This window comes from Limulus polyphemus, unplaced genomic scaffold (genome assembly GCF_000517525.1).
Source record: "Limulus polyphemus unplaced genomic scaffold, Limulus_polyphemus-2.1.2 Scaffold2054, whole genome shotgun sequence".
NCBI classification, from domain to species: Eukaryota; Metazoa; Arthropoda; class Merostomata; order Xiphosura; family Limulidae; genus Limulus; species Limulus polyphemus.
In genome coordinates, this window is record NW_013667664.1 from 122,191 (window position 1) to 130,368 (window position 8,178).

General features: G+C 33.1%; 1 long non-coding RNA gene across 1 annotated transcript in view; it reads left to right on the forward strand.

Moving 5' to 3' along the window:
* The first annotated feature begins 2,798 nt into the window (after positions 1-2,798).
* Positions 2,799-8,178, forward strand: part of LOC111087362 — a 45,954-nt gene continuing 40,574 nt past the window's right edge. The window contains exon 1 of the long non-coding RNA XR_002612056.1: positions 2,799-3,074. This is a non-coding gene — a long non-coding RNA (uncharacterized LOC111087362). The remainder of the gene's footprint in view (positions 3,075-8,178) is intronic.

Below are 8,178 nucleotides of genomic sequence, written 5' to 3' on the forward strand. Positions count from 1 at the left end.
GCTATCAGAAAAGCATGTATTCTACGGATACTATTCAAAAACCTTTACTTGTATACATCTGATCACTGGAGTACTGATTGTGGTCATTTATTGATGTTAAATGATAAGATGGTATATTGTGTTCAGAATGATAAGATGATGGAAATGCGAGCGTTAATGAGCAAAATTAAGCTCACAAGTTAGGCTTACTGCTTGCAATTTGCCCGGGTACAAAGCGCTTTATGGTGCTGAAGTATACGGTGGTCAGTGGTGTAACTTGTGTCATACTGACAGCCGAATCTATTCTCATGGTCAGTGATGGAATGTAAATATTTATCTTAATCGTTTAAGAGTGGCTGCTGTTTACTGGTTATTGGTATAGCGTTGATCCAAGTAATGATATTTACATAACACATGTAGTTCAAATGTAACCGTGATAAATATACACAGTTAAAAACTCAAGTTTCACTTATATTCGTTTATATAAAACTGTAGAAATGGACCAACAGACAGACAAAAATCGTGTGTGTTTAGTGCCGTTAACTAGGCCTAAATTTAGTGGTTAATTCTGTTAATAAAATTGGTCAGATTGATACATCAGCACACGTTGTATTTTTATATCTAACGTAGAATAATCAGCGATATAACCTATATTTCGAATCTGCCTCTTTAGTCTATCAGTGTTTTTTGTTTTGTTTTTCACTTTAGAGGTGAGTTTTAAGTACTGTGATGATGAATTATTTTAATCGTATATTGTAAATATTAAAGAAATTTTAAAATCAAAACTGCAGATAATTATACAGTGTATGAGGCTATAAAGCAAAAGGCTTAGAACTGCACTTTTTAACCATCTAAATACTTTCGAGAAATTCATGATAACTAGTTTTACTTACTAGTTTCAGCGTCTTTTTCAGCAGAGGGTCGCGGTGATCCCTTATTACTACTACTTCTCCGTTGACGTTTACTTCGAATCTTAACCGTTCTGGTAAAAGCCCAGTCTGTCCAACCCCTTTAACCCTTTGTTCCCGGAGCCGCGCCCTCCTGTAGACTCCATGTATATGTATAGGATGTATATATATTATATATAGCAAGTTTGAGTTAGTTTAGTTAGTTTACGTGAGATACCCAGCGGCTTTCTCACCATCTGGTGGATGGGATCGTCAGGTAAAAAACCAAAAACAAACACTTTTTGTATCTAACGTAAGCTAAAATAATATTGTTTGAAATATGGGCAAGATTTCTGTATTGTGGTCCTATACACCATCAAGCTCTAACCTGCTATACTGTTAGTTTATCTTATATTTGCAAGCCTCCAAAAGTCACAGAATACTTGTTTAGTCTTATTGTTGTCTCTCTATATTTGTATGTAAGACATGTTATTAATTTTTTAGAAGTTTATGCCAAGTATGAAATTGCCACTATCTTTCTGTTTTACTAAGACTGTAAAATTGTACTTAATCTGTTTGGAAATTGGTAGAAAACTTGTTGTATTTGTGTTCTAGAATTGGCGTACTTAACAAAATTCGAAAATAAAATAAAATATGTAACAGACCTCTACATTTCTGACTGATCGACCCACGAGAGGGTTATGGTGGAAGGAAAAAAAAGAAGTGAAGATGCCTGGTTACAACATACAGTATGGCGGTTATAATTCATGGTGAAATGGGCGATTTAGCATGGTATTAAACTGTTTGGGTTTGAAATAGTCTTGTTCACTCGCTATGTAGATATATGTGTAGCATGGATGTACTAATACATGCACGTGTTTCTCAACACATATATCTTAGCCTTGACCTTGATACCCTTAAGTGTAGGCTCTTTCCTCCTCCTCTCCTGCTTCATCCCTTCTCATTTTTTACACATAACTGGACACACGTGTGTTGTGACTAGTATAATAGAAGAACAACAACGACAAAAACAGGTTAACTTTATTTTATCCACGTTTTGCTATAATTTCAAGTGATGGCGGTGGTGTAGAGGGTGGATGGGACAATGTAAATATGATGTTTGAAAAAATTTTGATTTTATGTAATTTCTTGTCTCTTTATAAATACAAGTGTAAGTTCCAATGGTTATAAGTTTCTGAACCTGTACAAGTTTACAATTGCAACATTATATGTTATTCCGAACGAATTGGTATGTGTTCTTAAGCTCACTGACACCGACATCACACATCATACGCACTTGAATGTGGAAGTACTTTTCTGTCATTATCTTAAAAAGAAAATACATCTAAATCGCTATAGGAAGTTTGAAGCTTTATTTTGATATGTTAGCGCAAAGACCCAGTCTTTACAAAGAGTTGTATGTTTCAGTGTAGGGTTTTTCACAGACCAGCTTTTTTTTTTCTTAATCAAAGAAAGACGAGCTCTAAAACATCGCTATAAATATAATAATTCATCTTTAGATGATAACAGATTTGAAAGGATTTTGACAGGGAGGCGAGTGATATCCGACAGTTTGAGATGTTTACTCCATGTGGTTCCAGTGTGCTACCTTCAGTGCTGTTCATTCGCGCTAACAAGTACAAGTGGATGAATTTGAATCTATATAGGCATCATTTGAACCTACTCTTACACCACCGAGTTGCTTCTTTTCTCCAAGACGTGATATTTTTCTTTTTCTAAAAGCCCACTTCGTATCTACAGGGTTCCTTTATGCGCTAACTGTCGCCCCCCCCTTTCCTTCTTTTGGAAAGAAGAAAATCTTCTTTTATTATTTTTTTTGTTTTTTTACATGCAAATATCGTTCAACGGGGATTGTTTTGTTCAGACGACTCGCAGCTGTTGTAATCTGATTGGTGGTTTGCGTCACGCGGACATGCTCGTAGTCTGCTATCGGCGTTTTGAGCTTTACGTATTTTCTCCCCTTCAAGCTGTAACGCTTCAGATAAACACGCACTAATGATCTTAGGGATAAAGATAAAAAAGTCCATCTGTCCCAGAATAGTTCCTTCTCCCCTTGTTGAAGTTAAAACAATGACTCCGTGAGATACATCAGTAGGGATCTCTTAAAAATATTAAGAGCTTACTGTCAGTGAAGAGGCCGTGCAAGCTGCGATCAAACCGTACTCATATTTTACATCTCGTTCTGTAGTAAGTTGTCTTTTCCATGAAAAGCTAGAACATTTGTCAGACTGACTAAAACCAAACAAGTTCTGAAAGATCTTAACTCTTTTTTTTTTTCGGATAGTAACTCCTGTTTTGTTTATTTTCCATATTTTTACTTCTTTCTTTCTTTCTGTATCTTTGTTAATCTAAATATGTCTGTCTGTTTTTATATTTATTTAGCTATGATCTGTCTGTGTATTTTTTTTCGACTTATCCATCTGATTATCTACGTATGTTGGTTACCAACTTGCAACTTGTGAAAATATTTCGACTTTTTACTTTTACCAAATATACTTTTGATTCAACTCTGTGGGTACAAAATTTGCCCTTGAACTGTCCTCCCATCTTTATTTTTGTCTCTACAATATTTTCATGATAGCTTTTTTTATATATTGATTGTTTTTTTAGAAAATAAATTAGTTAGAGGATTGAAATTCGTTTGTAAGGATATAACGGAGTTCATCCACCTGTTTAAATAGGATCTACTCCAGAAGATCATTACCAGATCCCATCGAAGTACCTCTAACAGATGAACCAAGTCAGTCATTCCCTTTCAGATAGATCGATTAATTGTATTAACCTAATAACATTTTGCGTTACGTTGCATTAAACTCTGAAACAAACGTTTAGTACAACAATAAAAAATATACAGTTTACAGTTTCAGAAATAACAAAATCGTGGAATAATACCTTTTTTATTTTAGAATGTGATGAAAAAAATCTTGTTTTAAAAATTACAAATAATCCAGATTACCTCCAACATAGGTATTATTATTAATTTCTGGAGAATGCTATGTAAAAACAAAAAAAAAACAACAGACATTTATAATTATTAGTATGTATTGATTAATTAATTATGTACTCTCGCTGATATCGACCAGAGTGGAAGGTTTAGGTTATTCCTAAATCTGTATGACAGTATAATATAATCATGATAATTAAATATGTATATATATATTTAAAATGGAAATTAATAAGAATTAATATAAGGTATATATATATTAAGTATTTAACCAACACAGTTAACGCAAGTGAGATTAAAGAAATGTATATATAACATATTTACAAGCTAATAAAAACTGTTTGCTGCACGTGCTATCACTGATTCTATGGTTCTTCAAAAGCTTGACACCAGTATATTCAAAACTTTAAATAATTCCCTCTAGCAACGTTTAGTGACAATGAAAATCCATTAAACTGTTGACCACAATGAAAATCCATTAAACTGTTGACCACAATGAAAATCCATTAAACTGTTGACCACAATGAAAAGTCTGTTTCAAGGAATACATGCAGATGTTTCTGTTTAGCAATAAACCTAAAAATTAAACAGGTTGTATATAATAATAATTTATATGTTTAAACTTTATCACAACCCAGGATGAAGATCTTTACGCCTTCTGAGTTATAAAAATGTTGTTTTTTTTTAAAACGAACAGACTTCTAGTATACAGTGGTCTTATCCAGAAGTTTCTGATGTACAATCAATACATGTTTTAAGTCTCAGTAATCAAATCTTCATAATGTTGAAGCTAATGAAAATGCTTGAGAAGAACTGTTGTGATATTTTTTATATTAAACCTACTTTTTTCATAACTTTAGTTTTAAAGCGTCAACATTTGTGTATACTTCTACACCTTGGTTGCTTTGTTAAAAACAATTATTTTATAACCTTCTGAGCTCCATGTAATTATTGGGTACCGATTCAAAGTGGTAAGTAGTAGAATTAAATATACACAAATTTCAAATATAAAGGACAATCAAGTTTTGTTCAATTTGTGAGATTGCAATCATATTTTTATCTTAGAATTTTCGCGCTACATAAGAGTTATTTGTTCATAGTCGTATATAATATAATATAATTTCGAACTGACGGGCAAAAGGGAAAGCAGCAAGTTAAGAGCACCCATAGTTTAGGATCAAAATAATAAAAATAAATTTGTCGGTAGTTGTTCGTCTGAGTTTTATTTTGTACTATTTATTCACTTTTAACATGACGTAATTTTAGAGCAAATTCTTCAGCAAATTACTAGGCTAAGAATTACTGTCCGAGTACGACACTAAACAAGATGAGTTTCCTGGTAAGCCTAACTGTAACATGCTAAGATTGAACAAAATTACAATCTAATGAATAGGTATAAACAAGTTAACATGACAGTGTGGTATACTTGCACCAGTAACAAGAGGAACTGGAATATAACAAGCGGGTACAGTACTGATGAAAGAAAAGCGTGGATTGTGAGATTGGCAATATAACGTTAGGATGATATTTTATAGCACAATGTGAATGTTGAGCTTTATTGATAAGTGAAACAAAAAGAAACCTATATTTACCGAATCCCGTAGTTCCTTTTTTCTTCAGTCTGCTATAAACTATCTGAATATCTACAGTGTATACAATTACGTGGTACAAAATAACACATTTCTCTTGGAAATAAAGGACACAACTATACAAAGAAAAAAAAATGGACATGATAGTTTACAGACTCGAATAAACTTAGTTCGGAAGTATAAGATAAACATAAAAAATGAAAAGTCCACAAAAGTTATATTTTTTCTACACAATAAATTTATACGTTTTTACTGATATCACGTCTAGACCCGATAATAATAACATCGTTAGGAAAGTAATTAGCATACAAAGCGTTTTATAAACATTTCAACCGGTTCTTTCTTCTTAACCTATTTCACAACTCAACCTGTAAAAATAAATAGAAATGAAAGCAATTTTAATGTTTCTCTAAGTTCGTATAGTAGCTTCTCATTGTGAAAGTGCGTTCAAGCTATGTTTATGTTCTTACAATATTAGGTCGTGAATAGTAAACTTCTAATTGAAATAATTTCTAGATCTATTGGTTTTGTTACCAGAACTCATATTTTCCTATGAAAGACGAAAACTATTGTCGTTCAGTCTCTCTCGTATCTCAATTTGTTTTCCATTCTGAAAGCAGTTACTTGTATAGGGGTACGTTATTTGTGCATTATGATGTTAAATGTTACATTAATTAATGTCTGTGGATTATTTCCTATCAAGGAATATGCAACAAAAATAGCATTTTTGGTGAAACACAGAGAGAGAGCAATCCATCATAATAAAATATAATAAAACAAACAAATAAACTAATTGAGTCTATAGGTAGAAATACTGTTACCATTAGTTACGTGTACAGCCTTTAAGATGTGTTATTTGTCTGTTTTAGTTTATGGTAAAGCTACTAAGGCTATCTGTCGCTATCCCTAATTTTGAGCTGTTGACCACAGGGAAGACAACTGGCCAGCAGCATCCGCCGCCAACTGTTGAGCAACTTTTTACCAATGGATGTTAAGTGGTGGATTGATGGTCACATTATAACGCCCCCACAGTGGAAAGACGAGCATTTTCGGCACCGAGTTTCGATTTCGCGGGTTGCGAGTCGAGCACCTTGTCCATTTGGCGTTATGTTGTTATCTAACGACTGGCAAGACATTTCAAATACCACAGGAAAGTTGTTGATTTTAAAAATGTTTTATTCAAAGGATCTTTAGATAAGACCTCGCTAATTTAAGTTTCGGGAAGCAGATCAAACTGTAGAGAATAAGTTAGTTCTATTATTTTTCTGTTTTAGTTATTACTTTATTTCTGCATTTCGTTTTTGAAAATATTTCTCCTGAACCTATAGGTTTGACCGACTTCAGGAATTTTTTGTTTATTTTAAAAATATTTGCGCAAAGCTATAAAAGGATTAATCTGTGCCAACTGTCCCTAATTTTGAGCGAAAAAACTAGAGGGAAGGCAGCTAATGAACAGCACATACCGCTAATTTCTTGGGCTACTCTTATCGAATATTGGGATTTCACCGTCGCTCTTATAATGGCCCACAGCCTTAAAATGTGCGGAGCGTTTTTATGGCAAAGTAACAGTCCGGCACGCTAACCAGTAGGCCACACCCAACACTCTATTTGTATTGAAATTATGAGGAACTAGATAAACTATGCAATTTGCTCCAGAAATACTTAGTCGCAGTCACCTTCTGTTTGGTTTCAAGTCGTTTAAATCCTGTTTTTAGTGGCTGTAAAATGGCTCTAAGTTAAACTTTATTATGGCTAACTCTAAGAATTATCGTACTTCAAAATGTCTTGTGGTTCAAAATTGTGGTATAAAGGTCTTTCGGGTCAGTCATAACAGGATTTCATTTATAACCATAGTGTTAGTAAAGCGAAGAACAAAATTTCATTGAAAACAAACAAACAAAAAACATTAGGTGATGTAAGTTAGGGTAATTTCAAATCAAACTTGAAATGGTAGTCAACCGCCAGAGGTTTAAGCTAGGGGTATTTTTAAATCGGTTATCATACGTTTACTCTAAGATTAGATTCTAGAGGAAACCATCAGAGGTTTAAGCTAGGGGTATTTTTAAATCGGTTATCATACGTTTACTCTAAGATTAGATTCTAGAGGAAACCATCAGAGGTTTAAGCTAGGGGTATTTTAAAATCGGTTATCATACGTTTACTCTAAGATTAGGTTCTAGAGGAAACCATCAGAGGGTTAATCAAAGGTTATTTTATGTTCATATAAAAGTTTTATCTGGGATATTCTGTAGCCAATTATTTTATTTATTTTAGAGCTAATCATACTAGGGTTTCATTGTGAGAGATTTTGGAGACAACCAAAAGGGCATTTCTTCTACAATATATTTTCAAAATTATAAGGAAGATTCAAAAATTTATTGTGATGTTTTCGAATATCAATATATATAGAACAACACATTTCGCTGTTTTAGAAAAACGCGAAAAAATGATATAGCAAATAGACTATGCGCTAATTACAATGTTTATTGTTGTAGGAAATATTTTTCATCTTAGTAGAATGTTGATATAATGAGAAAGAGAATCCAAAAGCTGATACCTGAGAATGGGTTTAGATATATAGACACTAAAATATAGTTGTATTTGTAAATTTTAAAAATTTCATTCTTACTTTCCTTTCACGTGTGTTTGAAGAAGGGAATTATCGCCCCCCCCCACAGCTTCGTTTGTGCTTGTGTTTTTTTTTTATAACAAAGCCACATCGGGCTATTTGCTGTGTCCACCGAGGGGAATTGAACCC